This window comes from Dama dama, chromosome 21 (genome assembly GCF_033118175.1).
Source record: "Dama dama isolate Ldn47 chromosome 21, ASM3311817v1, whole genome shotgun sequence".
NCBI lineage: Eukaryota > Metazoa > Chordata > Mammalia > Artiodactyla > Cervidae > Dama > Dama dama.
In genome coordinates this window covers 4,625,506-4,652,151 of record NC_083701.1, presented here as the reverse complement: position 1 = coordinate 4,652,151, position 26,646 = coordinate 4,625,506, and the positions used below count along the sequence as shown (strand labels likewise).

The 26,646-nt window shown below is 56.6% G+C and overlaps 1 protein-coding gene across 4 annotated transcripts in view; it reads right to left on the bottom strand.

The window, feature by feature from the left end:
• TRAPPC9 (trafficking protein particle complex subunit 9) overlaps window positions 1-26,646 on the bottom strand; it is a 386,986-nt gene that overhangs the window by 33,392 nt on the left and 326,948 nt on the right. The window lies entirely within an intron of this gene.

Genomic DNA, 26,646 nt, shown 5'->3' with positions numbered 1-26,646 from the left:
AATGGTATTATATTAGCATTTAATAACAAAAAGAGAGCTGGAAAATTCCCAAATATTTAGAAAACAGACAATACACTTCCAAATAACCCTCTGGTCAGAAAAGAAATTAAATGGGAAATTAGAAATTATTTTGAGCTGAGTGAAAATGAAAACTTACCGAGATCTGTGAGATGCCAATAAAGTAATGCTTACTGGGGAATTTATGGCACTAAACACCTATTAGAGGAAAGGGAAAATCTCAAATTTATGATTTCAGCTTCTACACTAAGAAATTAGAAACAGAAGAACAGATTAAATCCGATATTTTTAAAAAAGGAAGGAAATAAACAGCAAAGTGGAAATCAATGAAATGGAAAACAGAAAATCAATAGAGAAAATCGATGAAACCAAAAGGCGGTTCTTTGGGAAGCTCAGTAGAATTAGTAAACCTCCAGGTGCCCTGATCAGGAAAAACGAGAGGATGCAAGTGACGGGGATCAGGAACGAGAGGGGCGATGTTAAGAAGGAACAAACAGCCACCATGGGACCCAAAGACTCCACTCCTAGAGAGAGATGCCAAAGAAATGAATGCGTACATCTGTACAAAGACTTTCAGAGGAATGGCTGTGGCTGCTTTTTAACGGCCCCAAGCTGGAAGCGAGCCACAAGTCTATGGAGGGAGTGGGTGAGGAGTACAAGGTGGGCACCTCTGAGAGGGTGCCGCCCGGCAATGGGAACAACAGGAAGGAATCTAAAAACGGTCATTCCGAATGAAAGAAGCCGGTCACAGGAGTACACAGTGCAAGAACCCACTGATACAAAACTAACCCACACAGATGGAAAGCCGCTGGGTGATGCGTGCAGGGCGGCGTCGGGGGCCAGAAAGGCGGCGTTGCCAAGAAGGCTTTACCAGGGTATGCCTGGCCTGGGGTGTGCCAGGGTACCCATGCTCAGTCGCGCCCCGCTCTGTGCGACCCCGTGGACTGGAGCCCGCCAGGCTCCTCTGTCCACAGGATTCTCCAGGCAAGAATCCTGGAGTGGGGTTCCATGCCCTCCTCCAGGGGATCTTCCCAACCCAGGGATCAAACCCGCATCTCCTGCATCTCCTTCGTTGGCAGGCAGGTTCTTTACCATTGGGTCACCTGGGAAACCTCTCACCAGGGTATACATTCATCCAAATGTATCAGATCGTACCCTTGGATATGTTTACTGTGTGTCAACCAGACCTCCCACAAAGCTGCTAAACCTCCGGAAACTGAGTCAGCCGGGACACGAGGGGCTCACTTTATTACCAGGAAGGCCAGGCCTCTTCCATTAACAGCACCCAAGTGACGGATGAGGAGTACAGCCTCTGCCTGGGGGAACGTCTAGTCACTGCTTAATTTAAACTGGAGGAGGAAAACTCCAGTTCAGGGTGACTGAGCTGCTTCATGTCTGTGCCAAGGCCCAAGCAGACCGGGGGAAAGGGGGGGCCCACCGACACTGGTTGGGCCCCGCCATGCCCACAGCAGACAGAAGCATCATTGCTCTCATCACAGCCTGGAAGGACAGCTGCTGGGCCTGCTCTGAGGATGAGGACCTCGGTGCCAAGCTGACTTCTGCCCAGGGGGTCTCACTGTCAACCCCCAAAACAGAAAGGGGCCTTGCCGGAAACTTCAGTGTCAATGAGCAAGTCAAAGACAGTGATATATGTTTAAGCTTTTTCCTAAATCTTTATCAGCTGCTGTTGTTCAGTTGCCCAGTCATGTCTGACTCTTTGAGACCCCAAGGATTACAGAACTCCAGGCTTCGCTGTCCATCACCATCCCTCAGAGTTTGTTCAAACTCGTGTCCATGGAGACAGAGGAGCCTGGTAGGCTGCAGTCCATGGGGTCGCTAAGAGTTGGACACGACTGAGCGACTTCACTTTCACTTTTCACTTTCATGCATTGGAGAAGGAAATGGCAACCCACTCCAGTGTTCTTGCCTGGAGAATCCCAGGGACGGGGGAGCCTGGTGGGCTGCCGTCTATGGGGTCGCACAGAGTCGGATACGACTGAAGCGACTTAGCAGCAGCCGCATGTCCATGGAGTCAGTGATGCTATCTAACCATCTCATCCTCTAACGCCGTCCTCTCTCCTTTTGCCTTCAGTCTTTCCCAGCGTCAGGGTTTTTTTTCCCCAATATTAAAACCTTTATCAGGCTAATATTTTAAAAACTAGTGACTGCTTAATGCCCATTTTATTTTTCAAATAAGCCCCATGGTATTTCAAGCCTTGGGCCAAGTGTCCCTGCCCACTGGCACCCGTGCCAGCTTCTGCCCAGGGACCACTGTGTATCAGCCGGGCCCCACGGGAAAGCTGCTGCAAGGTGTGACTTGGAGTGACCTATGACTGCAGGGCTGGGCCTCAGGTTGCCTGGTAACAGGGGTGGGGGGGTGACACGCTGCCTCGCTCCAGGGCAACCGTCAGCATCACCTTAGCCGGGAGCAGCAGAGCACTGGGAGGCACAGAGGGCTGCTGGGAAGTGAGAGGGGGGACCACTGCCGCGGCCACTCACCCCACCCCCAAGAGGTGCCCCTTTGCCACCAACCCACCCCCAGGTATGACGTGGGGCGCCAGGCTTGGAGCCAGGCGGTCCCGTCCCAGCCGGGCCTGGCCCTCCCGGCGGGGTGACCCCGACAAGCTGCCCCCATCCCCGACGGGGCCTCTGCTGGGTCCCGCTGTGATGTCGGCTGCCCCCTGCCCCCCATCTCAGACATAAGCACCCCTCGCAGAGCCGGGCGTGCAGAGGACCCCCCATAGACGCCCCCCCACCGAGCCCCTCCTGCACAGCCCACACCCCGAGGGGCCACCGTGTGTGTGTGCTGCAGAGGGTGGGGAGGTGGGTTAATTTAAAATTTTAACTTGCTTTCCTTTTCCCACAGGGAAAAGATGTGGGAACAGGTTTCTAAAAATAGCCTGGCCTGTCAGAACTGTTAACCGTCAGGCCGGGAGGAGATGCCGGCCGCTGGGGAGGGCGCAGCCAGGAGTCCTGGCCCGGGGCCTCCTGCTCCCAGCACCTGCTGGAGCTGCTGGTCAGCGGGCAGTGATCGGCCGTCGGGGGAGGCCGGGGGCCCCCCGGGACACTTCCCCACAACCATCCCCGTGCAGGGAATGGCCAGGACCACCCACCGTGTCACAGCCTGCCCCCCCAGGGCTGCCTGCTCCGGGGATGCAGGCTTCACACTCTCCCACTCCCCCCACACAGACCTACAAGGACCCCGCCCTCACGGGAGCAGACTGAGGCTCGGAGAGGTTGGGGCAGCTTGGACCCCAGTTGGACGAGTGACCAAAATCCAGCCCACCTGTGAGGTCTGGGGTCACGGGTGCTGATGCCTCCATGTACTGGGGTCCCTGGAGTTTGTGGAAACAGGTTCTCCCTGGGGTGGCTGTCCACGCACAGGGGTGATGGCTGTGGACACCCCGGCCTGGGCCTGAGCTCCGTCTGCTCCCCACCTTCCTTTCCAGGGAAAGAACAGACCCAGCAGAGAGTGGGTGGGAAGAGACGGCAGGAAACCAGGGCAGCGTCATACCACCGGCCCTAGGGCGCACGGCCTCGCCCAGCACACAGTCAGCCCACCACCTGTCGGAGCAGACGACCCTGCAACTCACAGCCAGGCTGCCTGCTTTCCTGTTGTGCCAACCCCAGGGCTCTCAAGGGCCACGGCCAGACTTGGGGCCCCTCTGCCGACAGTCTCTGGGTCAGATCAGGGGGTTTGGAAGAGAAGTCCAAATGAAGGGGGCCTTGTTTTAAAAGAGCCGAAGCACATACACTCAACTCTCTCTGATACGAGAAACTTGCTGTATGCTAAGATGCAAATACCTCCTGGGAGTTAAGAGGACAATGCAGCGAAGATCATCGGCACAGACATTAATCCAAATGTCATAAGATGATAAAAAAAAAAAAAGTGCCAGAAACATGAGGCCTGCAGCTCTTGCCAGGTCTAGTACAGCGTGCGCCTAGCACCAGTTCGCCACAGCCCCCGCGCCCTCCCCTCCAGGTGGGCGCCTGGCGGGTGACCCACGGGTGGGACCCAGAGCTAAGGCAGGACGCAGGTGCGCTGTGCCACCCCCGGAGCTGTGCTGACCTGGGTGAGCCTCCCAGGCTGTCTGGTCCACAGGCTGCACCTGCCCTGCCCTCAGGCATCTGCTGTGGCTTGGCCTCCTTCACCCCGGGCTGCTTGAATTTCAGCCCAGCTCAGCCACACTTCAGAACGGGAGGGGCTGTGTGTCTCCCTGTGGACTTCCCAGAGGCCCCGAGCTGTATGTCCATCATCTCGTGTGACCTGCAAGCACATCTGAGGGATCACTATCTTCCTGTCCAGCCTTGGTGGCAGGAGATGGAGGCAGGGGGTGAGTCAAAACAACGCCGAAGCTCACACAGCCGGAGGGGGCGGGTAGGTGGGCAGTGCTGGGGCTCATCGCCCTGGACACCCACACCTCCCACTGTCTCCCATCCATGTGGCCTTCCAGTCTGGCTCCTGGCTACCAGCTCCCTGGTGTCCTGGGCTGGGATAAAAGGTAAGCACGCCTTTGACTCTGAACCAGAGGGAGGCAGGCAGTGGCGTGAGGCAGAGGTTAGCAAAACCAAGAGAGAGAGAACTGTGTTAATGCGGGAGGGTGGAAAGGGAGCCTCACTGAGTGAGCTCTCATCCATTTTATTAACAGGCCTCGACTGGAACACTGACATCGCTAATCTCATTAAGGAGGGCCTCTCCTGCTTCCTCCTCTCCGCCCCGCCCAGCCGTGGCTCATCTTTCTCAGTAATGGGGTTACTTGGGGCCTGGCCGGGCTGGGGAACATTACAACGTGTGGCCGCTGAACTGGGACAGCAGGTGTTTGTCCATGCATCTGCGGAAAACGCTCGCAGCACCATCTCTGCATCGGGACACACACGGGCAAGGACACCGGGAAATTGAATCTCATTACTAATTAATGGCTTTAATGCCTGTGATCAGGCCTCAAACACACTCTATTTTCCCAAAGATAAGGTTAGCCCTGTTTGAACTGGGAGCCCAAGTGCTCTGCAAATGCTGATGCCAGAGAGCTCGGCTCCGCTAATCAAATTCAGACGTTCCGAATCGACCGCCTAGATTTTGAAAACTCTGATCGGAGAATAAATGACACTGGGAAGCCAGCTTTGTTCTCCAGCAAGAGGTGCCATGTGGTGGGGTGGGGGGGGGGACCGAAGATGCGGGAGCGGGGGCACAGGCCCGGGGGCCCACACTCGCCACAGGGCACAGGCGCAGGGGCAGTGCCCATCCTGGGACTTGGCGCTGGGAGCACAAAGCAAGGGCTCTGGTCAAGGGGCTACTCTGCCCACCCCGCCCCGGTACCCGTGACGAGGTCTGGAGACAGTCCTGGCTGTCACGCCTCGGGGAGGGGCGCCAGCAGCCAGTGGGCAGAGGCGGGGTGACCAACAGGCCACACGGCCCTGTGCGTCCACAGCACCTGGGGGCAGCCCTCACTGCCAGGCACGAACAGGGGGCCTGGAGGTGGCAACCTCACATCCTGCGAGAAGGGGTCTCAGACCACCCTGTCAGTCCTCCACTGGCCAGCCACAGGCCCCCTGCAGCCTGCGTGTACACACACACACTCAAGCACACACACCTATGCACATACCCCTCCCACACACACAGGCCCCCTGCAGCCTGCATGTGCACACACACATGCACACACCCCACACACACACCCCTACATACACCCCCATACACACACACCCACACACAGGCCCCCTGCAGCCTGTGTGTACACACCCACACCCACACACACGTACACACAGCCCCACACACACAGGCCCTCCTGCAGCCTGCGTGTATACATATACACATGCATGCACACACACACACCACACACACATGCACACACACCCACACACACACCCCTGCAGCCTGCACACACACACACAGGCACATGCAGCCTGCGTGTATACACATACACATGCATGCACACACACACATCACACACACATGCACACACCCCTACATACACTCCCACACACACACCCCCACACACACGCCCCCCTGTAGCCTGTGTGTACACACCCACACCCACACGTACACACAGCCCCACACACACAGGCCCTCCTGCAGCCTGCGTGTATACACATACACATGCATGCACACACACACATCACACACACATGCACACACACCCACACACACACCCCTGCAGCCAGCATACACACACACAGACACACGCAGCCTGCACGTGCACACACACGTACACGCATACAGGAACACATGAAGCCTACTGGGAGGAACCTAGACTCGGGGCTTGAGAGGCAGCCAGGGCCTGGCCACAGGGCCCCACTTCTCCTGTGAAGACGCCAGACCCAGTGGCTCCCCTCCAGCCCCTGCAGGAGCCGGCGCTCAGCAGGGCGGCGCCCCCTCGGGTGGTGCCGGGCCCGACGGGCCCGGGTGTGGGCGCCCACCTGCCGCAGCACGGCGCCCTGTGGAGCTGACACCCAGGCCTGGGCCTGAGCCACCTCAGGGGCAAAGTGACACTGCCTGGTTGGGCTTGAAATCCTATTTGTCCAGTGCTGGCAGAAGGTGAACAGAGGCATCACTCACAGGAGCGCAGAGTGACAAAGGGCTTCCTCGGGCTGTCGTGCGTCAGGGGGACCGGAGCTGGCTGCCGGCGGGGCGGTCTCAGAGCCAAGGGCCAGGTTTGCTGGCCAAGTGACTCACTGGGTCTGGCTGTGAAGGGAGCTGCTCACCCAGCCGGGGGCCAAGGCACTCAGGTGCAAAGGAGCCACATTCAAAACCAGCCTGGGCCACTTACTAGGCAGTGCGCCCTGGGAGAGACGTCTAACTTCTCTGAGCCTCTGTTTCCTCCCCTCTTAAATGGGACATGATCCCCACCTCCTCGGGAAGTGGGCTGATGGCCCTGGGGGCCCCGTACAGAGGGGCCATCTCATGGAGGGTGACACGCCTGGCCCAGAGCTGGTTCCACATCAAAGAAGCTTTCAAAAGGAAACCCTGACTCTGCTCCATCCTGACCACGTCCATCGAGGGGTGCTCCCCTCTGCAGAGCACCCCATGCCCAGCGGGGCCCTGGCTCCCGGCCAGCCAGCCCCTCTGCTGCCAAGCCTGTCATTCTATAGCTGCCCCCAGTGGAGGGTCTGCTTGTTTAGGGAGGCAGTGGCCAAGGGGAGGGGCTGTGAGCTCCTCATGGAGCCCTGGAGACCGGGAACTTACCCTCTGGAGGTGTGCCCAGGAGCTCACAGACTGGTCTGGGACCGCATCCTGCCCCTCTGGCACTGGGCACTGTCCACAGCCCACACTGCCCTCCTGACCACCCCCAGCGTGCACCACATGACTGCCGTGGGGTTCTTGTTGTCCAGGGAGGCTCCAAACTATCGCATGACTCAGGAGGGCTGCCCAAGGTGGCTGTCAGACAGGCATCTGGGAGAAGAGGGGGCCCAGGCCAAGTGGTGACCCTGGCCACCTGGGGGGCCAGGCAGCATCCCGAACACAGCTCTTCACGCCAGGCGCCCCCGAGGGGGCGAACTCTGGGAACCCAGGTGTGAACCCTGCCTGGCGATTGTGCACCCCCAGGAGCAGGACAGTGACCCAGCTACCCTCTCCAGCCCTGTTCCTGGCCTGTGGCCCACAGGCCGAGCTTGCCCTGTCTCTTCTGTCGGGTCCACGGCGGCATAGCAGAGGACACACTCGTGCACGTCACCGGGTGGATGCTGCTTCTGCCTGCGGTTCCCCCAGCTGAGCCTCGGCGGGTCCGGCAAGGACGGGTGCTAAATAAGGGCCCGCACATCAACTGCAGCCTCGAGTCCCAAACAAGCAGCAGCGACTGCTGGGACTTCATCACAGTTAAAGCTGCTCGTGTGACGATCACCGCGTCTGTCATGGAGAGGACCTGAGAGCAGGCCCACGGCCAAGCCCATTGTTCCCTTCCTAAGCCTGGGGGAGGATAGTAAGGGAGCAAAGAGACAGGAACCAGGGTTTGTGCAGCCCCACTGTGCGCTGGGCACGTCTCGACCCTAACTCCCTTAGGACTCTCGGAGCCCTGGGAGGAAAGAATGCTCTAGGTTCTTGGGGAGATATCAGATCCTCTAGGGACAGGCACTGGAGAAGGAAATGGCAACCTACTCCAGTGTTCTTACCTAGATAATCCTGTGGATGGAGGAGCCTGGTGGGCTGCTGTCCATAGGGTTGCACAGAGTCGGACATGACTGAAGCGGCTTAGCATGCATGCATGCATTGGAGAAGGAAATGGCAACCCACTGCAGTATTCTTGCCTGGAAAATCCCAGGGACAAGGGAGCTTGGTGGGCTGCCATCTATGGGGTCGCACAGAGTTGAATACGACTGAAGCAACTTAGCAGCAGCAGGGACAGGAATGAGACAGCATTCTTTGCTCTGTGTTGGGCTCTTTACACCCGGGGCTCAGGGTCTGGCCCAGGTCCCCAGAGGCCATGATGAAAGAGGGACGGGCCCAGCTGTCCTGCTCTAGCGCAGAGCCCACTCTGCTTTGCCACACCTGCATTGTGCACAGGACCCATCTGCCCAACACCTCTGGAGGAAGAAAGGCCACCGCTGACGAGCTGGAAGAGCCAGGTGCCACCCTGATTTGCCAGGGCCCTCTCCGCGGGCGCTTCAGCAAGACACCTGGACACGGAGATCTCAGAGCACTGCCTGGAAGATGGGGGAGCTGGCCAGACAACCCCCAGGGACCCTTCAGCCTGAGCTTCCATGATTCAGACACAGCTCTCCCCTGGGGCTCACACAGCTTAATTGCCAGGCAGTGCAGCTGATGGGATCTGTAATCAACGCCGGGTAGGAATGCGGTGGGGGCGGCGGGAAAGGTGAAGTCATCAGCAAGTGGACACTTTGATGAGCACTTACAGCCACCACTTAGCATCTGAAAGCATCCTTTTCAATTATCTGACAAAGAACCCATGGCTAACCTGAAACCCGGAGTACACAGCTGGAGTGTCGGGAAGCCATCGGGATCACCATGCAAGATGGGCCGGGGAGATGCAAGAGGTGGGAGGCAGAGCTTTAGAATTGAAAACCAGCCAAGCACAAACCAATTACCAGCCTGAGATCCCCCTCTGCCGAATAGCAGTGGGAGGGGACAGGGACCCCAGCGTGTGATGCTCGGGGTCACCAGCTGTGGTGAACAGTCACTAAGCAAAGCCAACGCAGGAGAAGGCGGCGGGACTCCGGCGGCATCAGTAAGAGCCCCATCCTCAGCATAAGCAGAGATGGAGGGGGGAGGAGGCCTGCTCAGGACGCTCCCTCTCCTTCCTGCTCTGCTCGCAGTCATATTCACAAAGTGGTGATATCCCCCACCCCCACCTCCCAGCCGGGTAACACTCATCTACTTCTGTCTCTGTAGATTTGCCTGTTCTGGACATCTCATATGAAAGGAATCAGCCAGTGGGTGAGCTTGTGTGTCTGGCTTCTTTCATTCAGCACGATGTTCTTGAGGTTCACCCATGTGGCAGCATGGATCGGGACCCCTCAGATCCTTTTCACGGCTGAGTAGTACTCCACAGCATGGATGATTCACGCTTATCTGTTCATCAGTTGACAGACGCTTGTGCTATCTCCACTGCTTGGCTGCTATGAAGATGCTGCCATGAACATTCATGTACAAGTTTTTGTGTGAACAAGTTTTCAATTCTCTTCGGTATATAAGCATCTCAGAGTGGAACTGCTGGTTCATATAGGAAGCTTATGTTTAACTTTCTAAAGCAGCTGCACCACTTTACATTCCTACCAGCAGTGTATGTGGTTCCAGTTCCCCACATCATCCTAGCAGTTGACAAGTGGCCTCTTATTGTGATTGTGACTTGCGTTTGATGAGGTGCAGGTTAAACTTTTCTCATTGCTGTTGTTAACAATAACAATGGTATCCTAACTAGGGAAAGGGTGCCAAGTCCAAGGCCATGAAGATTTATCCCTATGTTTTCTTCTAAGTGTTTTATAGTTTTAGCTTTTATTTTTAGGTATTTGATTCATTTGGACTTAATTTTGACATATGGTATAAAGAAGGGGTCCAGCTTCATTCTTTTGTATATGGATATCCAGTTGTCCCAGCAATTTGTTGAAAACATAGCCGACTCTTGAATAACACAGGTTTGACTTCAACGTGTCCACTTACATGTGGATTTTCTTCAATAAATAGGTATAACTTCATAATAAATTTGAAATTAGGAAGGGTGAGTCATCCAACTTTATTCCTTTTTTTTTTTCCCCTTCAATATTATTTTGGCTATTCTGGGTCGCTTGAATTTGAATTCTAGGCTCAGCTTGCCAATTTCTGCCAAAAGACCAGCTGGAATTTTGATAAGGATTGTATTGAATCTGTAGATCAATTTGGGGAGGATTGATCTTAACAAAATCAAGTCTTCTGATCCATGAACAAAAGACTTCTAATTAGTTAGGTTTTTAAACATTTTAATTTCTTTCAAGGATATTTTGTAATTTGCAGCATATATACTTCTTAGGCTTATTTCTTTGTGCTGCCAATGTAGATGGATCTATGCTCCTAATTTTGTGTTCACTGCTAATGTATAGAAATGCAATTGATATACCAATCTTGCATGGAAACAGAGACTTTTAATTGGATCTAGGATTTAGAAATATGATCGTATCATCCTAAAGAAAAGCTTCTGAAGATACAGGGGCTGGGCGGGGGTACAGCAGCTAAGCTGGGAGAAGGTGAGAGCCGGAAGGATGGCGATATATGCTTCTGATTGCTTCTGTGTCTGCCTTCTTCAAGGCGGAGGTGGTGGGGAGGTGCAGAGGGTGATGCCTGAGGTGTGGCTACATCAGGATCTGTGCTTTGTAGGGACTGGCTCTGGATACAAGGGTATAATTGACTCCGATCCACTGGAGACTGTGAGCCACCGCTCCAAATGGTTATCTTCTAAAACTCTGGATCCTGGCCATCACTTCAATAAGCCAGTATGGGAACACACAATGGGATCCAAGCAATACTGCTTGGAAGAGGTTCCTGGGCTGCTTTAACAAATTACCGCAAACTGAGTGGCTTAAAACCACAGCCATCTATTCTCTTACCGCTCGGGAGCCAGAAGTCTGAAGTCAGCATCGCTGGGCTGAACCGAGGTGCTGGCAGAGCCGCACTGCCGTCAGAGCCCTGGGAGACTCTGTTCCTTGTTCTTCCAGCCTTTGCTGGCTGCTAGCTTTCACTGGCTTGTAGCTGCATTGCTCCAACCTCTGCCTCTGGGGTCACACGGCCTTCTCTCCTGTGTGTTGCACCTCCTTTGGCCTCCCTCTTATAACAACACGCTGCTGAATTTAGGGCCCATGCGTGTTATCTGGGATGGGCTTCCCAAGTGGCGCTAGTGGTAAAGAACCCACCTGCCAATGCAGGAGACTCAGGAGATGGACGTTCAATCCCTGGGTTGGGAAGATCCCCTGGAAGAGGACACAGCAACCCACTCCAGTATTCTTGCCTGGAGAATCCCACGGACAAAGGAGCCTGGTGGGCTACAGACCACAGAGTCGCAAAGAGTCAGACACGAGTGAAGCAACTTAGCATGCATGCATGCATGTTATCTGGGATAACCTCAAGTCCCTTAATTCACACCTACAAAGACCCCCTGTTGGCTACATACAGTCACAGTCACAAGTTCCCGGAAAGGAAGGCTTGGCTCTCCTTTGGAGAGACTTGGGTTTTTTTGGTTGTTTGTTTTTTTTTTTTTTTTTTTGGCTGCACGCCATGGCTTGCAGGATCTTAGTTCCCTGACCAGGAGTTGAACCTGGGCCCCTGCAGTGAGAGCACCAAGTCCCAACCACAGGATCACCAGGAAATTCCCTGGAGAGCCACTTCTTAGCCCACCCCTGGCTCTGCATGCAGACAAGTATAATCCCCATAACCACATCCATCAAGTGCTAAGCTACAACCTGCCGGAACCACACCCCTCACTGGCTTCTGAAAGGGGCCACGTCCCCACAACTGCACCTTCTGCCCACCCTCGGGGGCTCTGAGAACCTACCCCGTGTGCCCCGTCATCACCACGGCAACTCCACCCGGTCTCCATCACCCCTCTGAGACCCTGGGCAAGGTCCCTGGGGAGGGGCAGGGCTCCCATGAGCGCCTCCCTAAAGCAGCAGGCAGACCTCCTGTGGGGACTGGCATGGAAGCGGGGGGCCAGGTGGCCTCTGAAGGCCCGAGAGCTCCACAGCTGGAGCTCAGTCAGTCACTCATCAAACGTCTACTGAGACTGGCAGAGCGCTGGGCACAGAACACCCTCAAGGCACAGCTCCAAATAACCAGCACCCTCTGCCACCCGCACTGCCATGAACCGAGGGGCCTTAAGCATGTCACCTGTCAGCTTCGTTCTCTCGTAACCCCCGCCCTGCTGTCCGTGGACTGGGTGATTGGTATCGACTGGCAAGAACATGCCCCAGGGCCTTCAGGAGCCCCAGTCCCTACACAGGACTTCTGGGAAAACCCTCTCCCTTGGTCCACATGACCTCCACCCTTGCAGCTCAGAGAACCTCTTCTGAAAGGCCTTTCCGGTGACCCTCTCTGGGCTCCCAGGGCCCAGGTACTGTTTCACTGTCTCTCGATTTCTTTCTCTCTCCCAGAAGCATCTAAGCCCTCCTGCACATGGAGGCCCTAACCTGTTGCACACAGTAGGCCCTCAGCACCTGCCGGCTGAGCTTTCTCAGCACCTGCCCCCAAGGCCCTTCTTCTCTTAGAGATCTGTTGATGGAAAACTATGGTTCTACAGCAGAAGCCCAAAAGCTCTCCTGGTGGCCTGCCCGCTCCCCAACCCGTCAGTCTGTTCCGGCCCTGGGGTCCCCTGTCAGCCCCTGTACATGGTTGGCTACTTCCCCCCAGACCCCCGGCACTGCCCCTTCCTTGGCCTCGAAGGTCCCTCCTTAACCCTCCCTGACTTGGCCTAGCTTCCGTGGGGTGTTTGCTGAGTGTCGACCCCTCAGCGAGGCCTGTCCTGCCCTCCCTGTCTCCAGCCACCACCAGACGTTTTTCTCCCCTATAGAAAATGAGAGCCCCTTGGACTGCAAGGAGATCCAACCAGTCCATCCTAACGGAGATCAGTCCTGAATATTCACTGGAAGGACTGATGCTGAAGCTGAAACTCCAATACTTTGGCCACCTGATGGAAAGAGCTGACTCATTGGAAAAGACCCTGATGCTGGGGAAGATTGAGGGCGGGAGGAGAAGGGGACGACAAAGGATGAGCTGGTTGGATGGCATCATCAATGCGATGGACGTGAGTTTGACTAGGCTCCAGGAGCTGGTGACGGACAGGGAGGCCTGGCGTGCTGCAGTCCATGGGGTCGCAAAGAGTCAGACATGACTGAGCGACGGAACTGAGAGAAAGTGGGCTCTGGAGGGCGGGTGGTGCTGCCGTGTCCCCTGCTCTATCCCTGGCACGCAGTAGGTATTTAATACGTGTCGAACAAATGAATCAAATGAATCGACCCGTGGGGACCCGTGTGTGGAGCGACTCGCAGTGGGGGCTGGCTCCCAGCGGCCGCGTGAGGGAGGGATTTACTGTTGAGATGAAAAGTTCAGTGCGCAGTTATTCTCACGGAAAGAACAGAGCATAAAAGTCATGGAGAATTTGATTTGCCGTCAGATAATTAAGCCTCACATTTAGAAATCATGTCTCTGAGACACCAGAGAAGCAGCCGGAGGAGGGGGTGGGTGTGGGGTGGGGGTACAGGGCAGGGCTCCCCTCCTCGCCTGGCTGTGCGCTCAGCCAGTGGTTGGGAAGCTCCACAGTGGGGATTTTTATCTCGGTCACCTTGGCAACAATCTGAAGGGAACGCCATCCAAATGTGTGGTCTGGATGGTCAGTGAGCTCGCTCTGTGAAGCCAGGAAGTGCCTGTGCGCCAGTCCCCAGGGTGCCCCGGTCTGCGAACAGAGCACACGAGCCCATGGGGGCAGCGGAGGCTCCAGCCCTCGGTTCACACGCCTCCAGCAGGGTTGGAGCCTGAAGTTCAAGCAGCCAGGGGCTTGGCCAGCCCCTACTGGCTGGACCGCAGAAGAGCTGGGTCTGCAGCCAGTTTCTCTGCTGTCTGGAGCAGTAATGCTACCAGTGTGTCTCCCGATGGGACTCACGCGTCACTCATCACTCATCACACATCACCGCAGGGCCCCACCCTGGCCAGGGAGGGCTCCTCTCAGGTTAGGGGCCTAGAGGCACCTCCTAATCGGGCACCCACTTGGGTAGTTGGTGAAAATCAGTTCAGGCTCTCTCCCTGCCTCCTTTAAGCTCTCCTGTTCCCAATGAACTCTCCAGAGACTCCCCACCCAGGCCTTGCCAGGTGGGCGGGGCCCGGCTTTCAGCCCAGATAAAGGGCAGATGTCCTGAGACTGAGATGTGCGTTCCGTTGGGAGTGTCTGCAGGTCCGGGGGACGTGGATCTGGTGGGGGTCCTCATGCTGCCTTCTTGCCTGAGGGTTTGAGAACTCTAGGCCATGCAGAGGCTTGGAGGGAGAATGTTCCAGAGACCGAAATGGGCTCCGCAGGGTGTGTGAAGTGCCGAGCAGGGCTCCCGTCTCCCAGGGCTCTCTGTCTGATGCCCCGGAAAGCCTCTGAAGGTGGGCAGCATAGAACGGGCTGCAGCAGGTGCGCAGCCAAAGACCGCGGTGTGGGACGCGCCGGCACGGGGTGGGTGGCTTTGCCCTGGTGGCCTGGGACATCCCCCCACACAGGCGGGTGTCACGAGTCTCATCTAACACAGGAGGGGGCGAGATGCAGAAAGCTTAAGGAGCTTAGCTAAGGTCGCAGAGCCTGACGGTGGCAGGGGTGGGGTTCTGCCTGGTTTTTGAAAAAGTTATTATTTTTGAACCTCTTTGAGATCCACCTGATACACAACACAGCTTGCTGCCTTAAGGTATATAATCCAGAGTTTCTAGCACAGTCACAGTGTGCAACCATCACTGTCCAGAGCAGGTCACCCCCTGAGCAGGAACTCTGCACCCAGGAGCTGTCTCACCCGCCCCCTTGCCCCTGGCAACCACTGATCTACTTCCTGTCTCTATAGATTTACCTATCCTATAACAAGTGGAATTGGATGACATGTAACTTGTAACGTCTGGCTTCTCTCACTTCATGTGATATGTTAAACACGCACCCACATTTCAGCATATCTCAGCACTCCATTCCTTTCAATATCTGAGAAATGCTCCATCATACGGTAGACCCCGAATCGCTCTGACACCAGCTGGTGGACACCTAGCTTGGTCGTTTCCACTTTCAGCTTCTGTTACAACTCACACACGGGTCTGGTTGGTCCTTTGTAGGTTTTTATTTCTCTTTGCCAAGGAGAGGATGTGCCTGATTTAGACCCCTGAGTTCTTGTACCCAACCTAGTTCAAAACAAGGATAAATCTCTAGAGACTACACTATTTCATCCCTAAAAACGTCTAACTTGATAACCCCCAAGAGAGAGACAAATGCAAAGCTCGGATAATCCATTTATCTTGTCCCACTCAGCATGTACCCCCAGAGCAAAAATAACTGTTAGCTCGACTTGCACAGAAGCTGCTGCTAAAATGTACTTTACAGTACAGCCTCGCCCGAAGGCGGACTCAGCACTTTGCCCTGGGTTGCTGCATCGGCAGCATTTGGACTAAACGGGCGCGGTGACGGGAGCGAGGCCGTCCTGCCAGCATGACGACAGGTTGGCATCGCCAGGGTGGCAGCCGAGCAGCAGCAGCAAACGCCCCGAGTGCCCCCGGGCGATGGGCTGCTTCAGAGGAGGCGGGCTGTGAAACCCCGGATGTGTGAGCGGCCAGGCGGAGATCGCTCTGGGGACGAACCCGAAGCCGCCCTACGTCTCTGTCCCTGCCCCCACGATGCCCTTCCTCTGTCTTGGCCAAGTCTGGGTTCGCCCGCTGGCAACCCGGGGTCCTCCACGAACCAGCCCGCCTGCCATTCCAAGCCCGAGGGGGCAGCAGCCCCGCCCCCACTAGCATCATCACACCCGAGACCACAAGCGCACCCAGCACACCCCAGGAATCGATACGATTACGCTCCCCTCCACTGCACAGCCACAGATAATCAACCCACACCTATGGCTGGCCCGGAGGCTGACTGCACGCTTCCCGAGTGGACGCCGCTGAGCACCCTCCTAGCTCCTCCCGCCTCCCCACACCCCCGCCCCCCCAAGTCCCCCCAAGCGCTCCCACAGCCAATGTTCCCGCGGGGACACCTGGCACCCGAGCACACCTGCCCTGGGTGGAGTCACCGGGCAACTGGAAAGAGAGGGGTGGGGGAGAGCCGCACAGACGGGCCGAGGCACCCGTGTGACTGTCCGCTGCCTCCGGAAACCCCCAGAGAGGAAAGTGATGGAACGGACACAGCTGAGCCCACGAGGAGGGCGGCCATCCTGGGAAGAGGTGAAGAGTGACGGGCAGAGCTCGGCGGACACCAAGGACAAAGGTGCAGCGGCCAGCAGGCGTGGGGTCAGCGGGCCCAGCGTGGGGGGGCGGGCGGGAAAAGCCTGTGAACAGGGCACAATGGCGATGCGGCCTGAGGCCCGCGGCAGGGCTGCTGCCCTGAAAGTCGACGAACACACAAACCGGAGCCTGCCGTCTGCACCCCTAAGGGAGCTCTGCCCCCAGGGCACCTGCCGTCGCTGGTCTGAGCGGTGAAACGGGCCCAGCACGAGCCGCTCCTCCCTGCTGGCTGGAGGAGCGAGGGAGGAGGCTTAGCGGGCCTGCGTGCTGCTGACTCTCACCGGTGAGATTTCACACCTGTTTGACCTTGGGCAAGTCTACCTTAGCAGCTTCCCAGGTGGCTCAGTGGTAAAGAATCCATGCGCCAATGCAGGAGGCCGGGTTCAATTCCTGAGTCAGGAAGATTCCCTGGAGTAGGAAACAGCAACCCACTCCAGTGTTCTCACCTGGAGAACCCTATGGACAGAGAGCCTGGCGGGCTATAGTCCAAGGGGTCGCAGAGTCAGACACGGCTGAGCGACTAAACTACAACTAAAGTTGACTTTGGAGTCTTACTAGGAGCTGAGCTGACATCCGGGCTTGGTTCTCACGTCTCGGTCCAGGCAGACGTGAGACGGAGGTTCAGATCACTCACTTTTCTTGGGTTTTCTGCTAACAAGTAGCAGAGCCAGATTCTGAATCCACATCTGAATTCAAACTCCTTTTCCCCCTAAACCCTGCTAGCTGGCCTAGAAGAAAGAGGCCAGTCGCTGAGAACAGCGGGAGCTCCTGTCCTGAGAGATGCCTGGAAGGATGCCCACGGCAGACAGACCGCGGGCGCTGCCTCAGGAGCAGCGGCGGCGTGTCTGCGGGGGCTCGGCCGGGGCACCCCGCCCCCACGGCCCGCGTGCTCCAGCTGCCCCCGGCGGCTCCCCCACTCGGCCCGGGGCAGCTCCACAGTCAGGGTCAGGGAGCAAAAGTTGTGCTGCCAAGTGGCTTTATCTTCCCCCCAATAGAGTCGGGAGGAAGCTGTGGGAGGGCGGGTGCGGGAGAAACAGTGGCCTCAGCCCGTCTCCTGTCCTTGGACAGACGGCCCCTGGGGTCCCAGGGTCCTCATGTTTCCAGCACAGAAGGCACGTGTTATCACCCCGTGTCAGGGACGAGGTTGGGGTGCAGGGGTGGTAAGTCACTTGCTAAGGTCATGCCGCTGACCTGAGACTCACATCCTCTCCAGGCGCAGATCACAAGGACACCCTGTGCCCTGCTCGCGTCCCTTGCCCATCCACCCGCTGGACGTCCCGGGGACCTGGTGCCGGCGGCGTGCCACTTGGCACCGTCTCCGTCGTTCGAAAAGGATCAGTTCCTCTGTCGACACTCTGCCCTCCTCGGGCACAGCCCCCCAGACTGCCTTCCCCCTTCGCAGACCCTCACACACGTCTCAACCGCAGCACTTACTCCCTAGCGGTGCGCTGCTCCTGGGGGGCGCCCCCTCCCTGAGACGGCGACCACCTTGTCAGCGCATAGAGGTGACATCTGGAGACAGTGTTTCAGAAACAACTCCAGATAACTTCCACTTATGACCAGAGACGCAAAGAATACAGATAAACTATGAGCCAAACGCATGAGTGTCACCGAACTGCTCACCATGACCGAGAACCATTTATCCTCGGATGGCTCACACCAGGAAACCCATCAGCCTAACTCACCGCAGCACTTCAAAGGGGAGAAAAATCAGGATCATATTAATAAATGCCAAAAGTGATTTCACAGAAAAGTTTTAGAAGGCCTCTCCCCAGATAAACAGTTCTTGAAATAGAAGAAAACTAAATTATAAGCACTATTTTTAAAGAAAATATTTTACATATTCAAATATATATACATATATGAATTTTTTATATTTGTAATTAGAATGTAACTTTTAACCGGACAAAAATGTCCTTCTAATTCATACAACTAAGAAAAGTATAAAAGAAGAATAGCAAAAGAAGCAGGGGGCTTGCTTTGCCAGATGTTAAGACTTAATCTAAAGGGCATGGCATGAGTGCAGAAGCAGACAAATGTTTTCAACATCACAGATCAGAGAATCCAGAAGTAGATCCATGTTTACGTGGGAACTAAATATATTACATGCATGGCATGCTAATTCAGAGGAGAAACTGTGGTTTTCAAAATAAATCGGCTCTGGCATAACTGACTAAACATCTCTAGGACGACAGGCCAGGATCCACCTCGTTCTACGTGCGCAAATGAATTCCAGATAGATTAACGTTCTAAATGAAGAAAGAAACGAAAACAACACGGATAAAATAGGAAGTGGGGGAGACATTCCTCAGGGGACACTGAACTGCAGGAAAACGAACGGACTCTTTATGGTGAAGGCACAAAGCCACAGGAAACGAGAGACAGGAAGATGTACCCACGGCTTGTTCAGCGGACAGTCGGCTCTTCTGCCCAGGTTACGACTTCCCACGGGTGGGTGAGAAAAAGACACAGCGTCTCCCAGGAGGAGGGGCAGAGGGTGCACTAGGGGATTCCAGGGGATGGGGCTACGGGGTCAACAAATAGAGGAGATCCCCAAGCTTGCCAACCACCAGGGAGAGGCAAACCAGGGCAACAGTGGTCTGTTTTCAGGGTGAAACAGGAGGACGTGGCCAGGTGGCTACCGACCTCCCGCAGCCAGGCCCTCTGAGGCAGGGGGCCTCGGGCACATGGAGCGTCCAGTACGCGGACCTGAGAGGAGTCTAACAGAGGCAGGACCCCGCGGAGGGAGTGGCATCCCCGACTCAACGGACATGAGTCTGAGCAAACTCCGGGAGACGGTGAAGGACAGGGAAGCCTGGCGTGCTGCCGTCCTTGGGGTCGCAGAGTCAAACATGACTGAGCAACTGAACACCACCACTTAGGGAGAAGAGACACAGTTCATATGACTGAGCAACTGAACACCACCACTTAGGGAGAAGAGACACAGTTCATATGTATAAACATGTGCGTGCAGCTACACGAGCCTGAGACACGCAGGATATAAGCGCGTACCCCCGGGCCCCTGCACTGGGCTCCTCCTCAGAAGACAGGAATGGAGGAGGGAGGGAGGGGAATACGCGCGGTGCCATTCAGCACTATTTCAGTGGTCGAAATGAACCGGGATTACTTGTCTAAGTTAAAGAATTTAATAATTGGCTTTTCAGTGCTTTCCAGACTAAAAACCAATCCCAAGGCCCATGCTTGTCATTGGTCCAAGTGTGATCACTGCCTATAGGACCCGTGAGCAGTGTGCTGAGGCTTCTGAACAGAGAGATCGAGGCTTCTTGGCAGCGTCATAACCAGTAAGGAATCGAGAGGCAGCACTGGAGGCCCGCTGAGGGGCTGGCGGGAGAGGGGAGGGTAGCAGGGCCCAGATGGCCCCTGGCTCGGGGACGAGTCGCGTGGGGCTGAGCCATCAGGCTCAGATCTGAGAGCTCCTCCCCGGCTCCCGTCAGCGCAGCTCTATCAGGGGCCTTGTGCTGCCAGAGCCCCAGGGGATGAGGGGTGGCCACCCAGGAGACCACCCCCTCCCACTCCCCGCCACACGCACACTCGCTGTGGAGGCTCTCCAGCCTGGAGCCTCTGGACAGACTGGTTCATCAGCTCAACTGAAAACCCCTGCCTGGAGAGCCGGGCTGGGCCAGCCCATGCTGGGCCCTGGGGATGTGCCGGTGACTTCCAGCGACTCACGATCAGGCCGAGAGCTGGCCCCAAGGACACAGAGACATAGGCAGCTCCCGGGGTCAGCAACACACAGGGAGGTGGCCTCGACAGCTTCCTCAGGGCAGTCCCCCCATGTGAAAAACAGCGGGTTGAGCCCCGGCACTCCTGTGCCCAGGGGGAACACTGGCTACAGGATCCACAGGGCAAACAGACCCAGGCCCATCCTGGTCAGAGCCTGGGGGAGAGAAGGGGCCCCAGCGACCTTGCTGGGGCATCTTTACAAAGCCTTCAGTGTTTGAAGAGCTGGGCTTCCCTGGTGGCTTAGTTGATAAAGAATCCGCCTGCAATGCAGGAGACCTGGGTTCCATCCCTGGGTTGGGAAGATCCCCTGGAGAAGGGAAAGGCCACCCACTGCAGTATTCTGGCCTGGAGAATTCCATGGAATGGGGTAGCAAAGAGCAGACTGAGTGACTTCCACTTTCAGGGGGTGTGTCCAGGGGCCACATTTCACATGGGTGTGTGATGGCCTCCCCTGTAGCAGAGATGTGTGGAGTGGGAGCAAGACAGGAAGGGCTCAGCCGTGAGCTCACGGGAAGAGGGAGGACGTGGCTCTGGCAACAGAAACATGTACCAAGCCCTCTCCCCGCCAGCTTCGACTGCTGGGGCCACTGGTTCTGGGGCCAGGGATCCTCACCGGGGAGCCACGGACTCAGCTCCCTGCCCACAGCACGTCTCCTCACACGCCAGATGGGCACTTTGAACACTGGTTGTGCGGTTCTTTTCTCCTTTGTTTCTAAGCAAAACTCAGCTGTAAAGGTCCAAGTGAGGTCAAGCAGGTAGAGGAAGGATTACAAGTGTCCCCACCTGGGTCACCTGGGCTAAGAGGGGTGTGGGGGGGCACTGGGATGGGTCAGCCCACGAGAAGGGACTGGGAAGATGTTACTGAGGGCCCAGGTCTCTGAAGAACCAGAGGCAAGACTGCAGCCTGCCACAGCGAGGGGGCAGGGCGGGACGCCGCTGGTGTGGGCAGCACCGAGCCCCCGGAGGCCGCTCTCCCGGCCAGCATCGCTCAGGGCGGCGCTGCTCGCACAACGGCGTGGCCGTGAAGGCTGAGTGGTCGGACCCAGGAGGGGCTGCATGGGCCCCTCGGCGACTCTGACCTGAGAATCGCTGCCCCTGATCCCTATGGGATCAATTACCGTTCCCAATAAAAATGGAGATTTTATTTCCATAGTAAGTTCTGAGGAAAAGGTCACTTCCACCCCCAGGAGATGGAATTTCCTGGCTTGTTTTTAGCCCGGCGTTCTGCAGGACAGGGCTGGCAACAGAGGCCCCATGGAGGGTCCTGGGGGGCCCCTGGCTCCTGACCCAGGCAACTGCAGCTCCAGACAAGGAGGCGGAATCAGGTCTCCAGGCTGAAGGGCTCCGGTCACTCCCCAGCCCAAGTACCCACCATGCAAGCGCTGTGCCAGGCTTTGGGGAGGAAGGGGGGCGTAGCACAGGCCATCTGCCCGCAGAGAAGTGGGGAGCGGCTGCAGCCAGGGCGTCTGCCCTGCCGGGAGGGCAGGGGCCTGGGCAGGGCTGTCCTGTGCCCAGGAGGAGGGGGCAGCTGTGAGAGCTGAGGGGGCCGGACAGCAAGCCCTGGGGCAGGAGGGTGGACTTGAGGGTCAGACGGGAGGCGCATTCATTCCCGAATACCTTCTGAGCTTCCTCTAAGGGCCAGGCACCTGCTCGGACCTGATCTTACCTGGAAGTCTCGTGGGTGTGGGAGTCAGCTGTGTGTCAGCGTGAGAAGATGATGGTGGGAGGTCTGCGTCCTGGGAGCCCAGAGAAAGGTTCCCACACACGTGGTGCGGAGACGCTGATGATGGGGGTGGCCCAGGCTCGAGAGGGTGAGGCTCTGGGCCAAGGCCACTCCACAGGAAATGGGAAAAGGTGGCAGATGCTAAAGCGATCCCATAAGTACAATTTACAGGAAGTGATCAGAGACGATGAAGACGTGAGTCAGAAGAACCACAGGGAACGCCCAGATGTCAATGGGCTTTTTCATACTCGATCCTAACATGGGCTATAGGAAGAGGCACACGCATGCACACTAACACGTGTGCACACCACCTGTGAACACACACCACATACACACATCACCTCAATCTGAGTGATTACCTGTAATTCTGCTCTCTATAGGGAACTGGGTAACGCTGGATTTGCGCCCACGCTCAGCCGCGCCCCCTCTGGGACCCCCGCAGCTGGTGGGCACACCATGTCCCATGCCTCCCCATGCACAGCAGCCCCCCCACCCCCGTCACCCATGCCCTCACGGCAGGGATTCTCACCCACCGGAGCCCTCAGGTGACAGCCACTGGACGAGGGGCTGGCGGGACACAGGAGGTGCTTTAAACAGGCTCATTTTTATGCAAAGCAGCTTGCGCTGTAGTCGGTTGAGTGACAGACATCATTTGCTGGGTCTTGGCACAGGCGGTGTGGCCGCGGGGCCCGTGCTCAGCTCGCCTGCAGGAGCCTCTGTGACGGCTCTGCATGCTGGACAGGTTTCTGATAAAGGCCCTGGCCATCCTGGCTACACTCCCCTCCGTCCCTGGCACCCTTCCCTCAGGCTGTCCTGGGCATCCCCACCAGTAACAGGTTATGAAAGGGGTGAGGGTGGGGTCACTGGACTCGAGACCTTCTGGGGCAAAGCTGTCACTGCCCTGCCAGACTCTCGGTCTCTCGAGATGGGCTCTGCTGCCTCCGGGATGCATTTTCCAATCTAAGTGCAGAACAGCCTCTCTCTTCTTTGGCCTTCCTGTAAAACAGCAGCATGTATGTGGTACCATCCGACTGCCATCAGGCTGCAAGCCTGATGGGCACGTGCGACAGAGAGAGAGGAGGCGCTTGGGATTCCGGGCCGTGAGCAGCCAGCGAGACCCACCATGCCCACCCGGGGGCCACTGCTGGTCAGCTCTGGGGGCAGGGGGCCAGGCAGGGCCTGGCACTCCGACCTCACCATTTATGCCGAAATTCCTTGGTCCCTGGATTGTTGACTTGAGGTCTAGGCTAAGGGTGGCCCTAATGCTCTAAGGGAAGGCTCCTGAGGCTCACCGGAGTGAGCAAAGAAGGGGTCTGTTCCCTGCTTGGAGCGCCCACCAGACTCTGTTCAGTGTTCACAACTCTGCCCAGGGCAGCCTCCTCCAGGAAGCAGGCTGGCCCCCAGGTCGGATCAGCTGCCCCTCCTCCCTCCACGCCTGTATAATCTCCTCTTGCGTGTGGGTAGACCTTTGTGAACATGACGCCACCACTGCTGTGATTATGTTATGTCACCTGGTGAAAAGCGAAAGTGAAAGAAAGTGAAAGTCGCTCAATTGTGTCCAACTCTTTGTGACCCCACAGACTATACAGTCCATGGAATTCTCCAAGCCAGAATACTGGAGTGGGTCTCTCCAGGGGATCTTCCCAATCCAGGGATCAAACCCCGGTCTCCTACATTGCAGGTTGATTCTTTACCAACTGAGCCATCAGGGAAGCCCCATCTGGTGAAAGGGAGATGTTCAAAGTGGGCCTGACCTAATCAGGGAACCCTTTAATGCAGAGAGTTTTCTCCAGCTGTTGGCAGAAGAGGAAGTCAGAGGTTCAGAGCATGAAAAGGATTCTCTATGCCACTGCAGGCTTGGGATGGAGGGGACACGTATCAACCAACGGGGGGCAGCCTTAGGAGCTGAGAGTCACCCCTGCTGACTGTCAGCAAGGAACCAGGGACCTCAGCCATAAGGACCTGAATTCTGCCAACAGTAAGAAAGATCATGAAAGTGGACTTTTCCCAGGGCCTCCAGGGAAGAATTCCACCCAAGAAACACCCCAGTTTTAGCCTGGTGATACCCTGAGTAGAGAATCTCTGAAAGCTCCCCTGCCCCGGCTGGCTTCTCCTTAGCTTTCAAGATTCTGCCACTGGCAGTTACCTCCTTCTGCTCCTGGACAGGCAGCTGACCCCTCCCCTTCCCAGCTCAGACCTCCACCCCTCTGGCATAGAATGAATGAGCTGCTCAACTGCAGAGGTCAGCCCTATGCACACCCAGAAGAGCGAAGAATTCTCTTCCTAGGAAGCAGAAACTGCCGAAGAGGCATCACTCCTCTCCTGGCACACTGGCACCTACAGGCACCTACAGGCAGCAGAAACCTGGGACAAGCCGTGCTGCACACTCATATCCAGGGAAACGTCCCAGGGACAGTGGAGGGCTCCATGGGGAGTAACTGGGCCAGGAGTCTGTGACCGAGGACCGTGTGTGCTCGCTAGGCGCGGTGCGCAAGGACTGCGCAAGGTGGCTCCTTTAAGAAGACGGAGCCACACGTGGGGGCCCGCCAACCACCTGGCCAGGGCCGGGGCCGGAGCTCTGTGGCTCTTCACCCCGGGAACCGCCTGGAGCCGCAGGTACAACCATCACCCCTGCCTCCAGCCGAGGGAGCGGGACCCAGAGGGGTCTGCAGGTCTGACTGACCCAGGGCTCGGGCAGAACAGCCCGAATGCGGACGTGGCATGTTTCCCCACCCATCCTTGGTGTGACCAGCTCCACACACGCAGATCCCCGGCAGTCTGTGCAACAGAAGCTCAAGACGGATCACACCTGAGACCCACGGGCTCGGCCGTGAGTGTCCCTGTCTGAAGATGTGATGCTCTGACAAGGTCGGTCACAGGCCGCAGGAGAGGTGCTGCGGGGTGCGGCCAGCTGCACCGGGGTCCAGGCCCCCAGCCATCCTCAAACCGGGGTGTTTCCACGCTGGGGGCTGCGGGTTCTCACTGCAGGGGCGACTCACTTGCACAGGGTGACTGAGACGCTGAGGGGAAGATTTCAAAGACAAAGGTGCCCCTGTGAGGGGGAGCCTGCCACCCAGCCGGTGGTGTCCAGGCTCTTCTGCTGCTCTGAACACGACCCGTAAGCTCCCGTCTCCCCTCTCAGAGCCCTGCACCCACTAGAGCACCAATTTTTAAAATTTATTTCTTCGGCTGCACCAAGTCTTACTTGGGGCACATGGGGGTCTAGTTCCCTGACCAGGGACCGAACTCGGGGCCCTCTGCATCAGAAGCATGGAGTTCTAGCCACTGGACCACCAGGGAAGTCCCGAACAGCAATTTTTTTTTAAACTGGGGTGGGGTAGGAGTGGGGGGCAAGACTTCACCCACCTGACCAGCCTCTCTGGCCTCCTCACAGACTAGAACCAGAGTTTAGCTGCCTTTCATTTGTTCTATATGTTGGGTTGCAGATACGCTGCATCTGACTAATAAATTTTGAAAAGCACTGAGCAAAATCCCGCAGGCCCTTCCTAGCTCTGCACACCATGGCTGGGCGATGCGCGTCCTTATCACGCCCTCTCTCCTGCGGGTCGATGCTTTTGGAGCGCTGTCCGTCCGTCCCTCCGTGTGCATGCACCCACTCATCCATGCGCGCATCTATTTTAGATCCATGGAGCACCCCACCTCATAGCCCCGCGGACAGCAGTGGACGCGGCAGCATGCGAGGCCAGTCCCTGCTGCTGTAACCTGATCAGGCCCCAGCTGATGGCAGATAAGAGGCACAGAGGCCAAATCTGCTGTCTTTAATTAAGGAGGAGATTGATAAGAACTGTCAGAGTGGGATGGAGAGGCTCCAAGCCGCTTAGTCTGGAGAGGCGAAGCTGAAGATTAAAAATACGATGAGAGTTTCCCTAGAAAGCCTACAGAAGCGGTGATGGGGAGGATGGGGCTCAGGGGACAGCAGAAGAAGCCTGGTGACGCTCAAGAATTAACCCCGTTCCCCAAGCTCCAGCAAGGCGGCAGGGTGGCCTAATTGCCCGCCGCTTGGACAAACTGTACTTATTTTTGGAAAAATGGTACCTCTCACCAAGGGAAGGGAAGCGCTCCTGGACAAAGAATTGCTCGCCCTTCCCGGACTCTGGAGGACACTCTTCTGGTGCTGACCCCTGGGCTGGCCGTGCACCTGCGCCTGGGATCCTCCCCAAGTCCAGATGCACCGGAGCCCGTGGGCCCCTCTGGGAGACAGATGTAGAGGACAGGGAGCTTGGGCCAGGCCCGGGACCCAGCCCATCTGATCCCAGAGCTGTTTCACTCACTCCCACAGGTGCAGACTGCAGGACGGACAACTTAGCTGAGGACTGAAAACTCCCAATTCGTCTGGACACCGGAAGGTAAACAAGCAGGGCTTCCCGGAGGCCTGGAACATTCTGCCGAATTCCCGAGGAGAGACCAAGGCTCAGAAATCTCAGCACATGTGTGACTTGTTCTGAGAAGGAACGAATGCTCTTTGAGGAAGGTGCTTCTATGTGGAGGTGTTTTATTTTGTAAACTAGAGAATACAATCATCTAAAAACCTGAATGTTTGCTCCTGTTGTTGAGAACAGGAAGTTGTGATTGGGCTGCACCACCCGGGGAGTCAGAAGGTCTGACAGGAACACCTTCTCCCTCTGTAATTTTTTTTTTTCCCCTCTTGGAAAGAAAAACAATGATGAGGACTTGGAGCCCAGAGACCTAGGCTCAAGTCCAGGTTCAGCTGTGAGACTTGGACCAA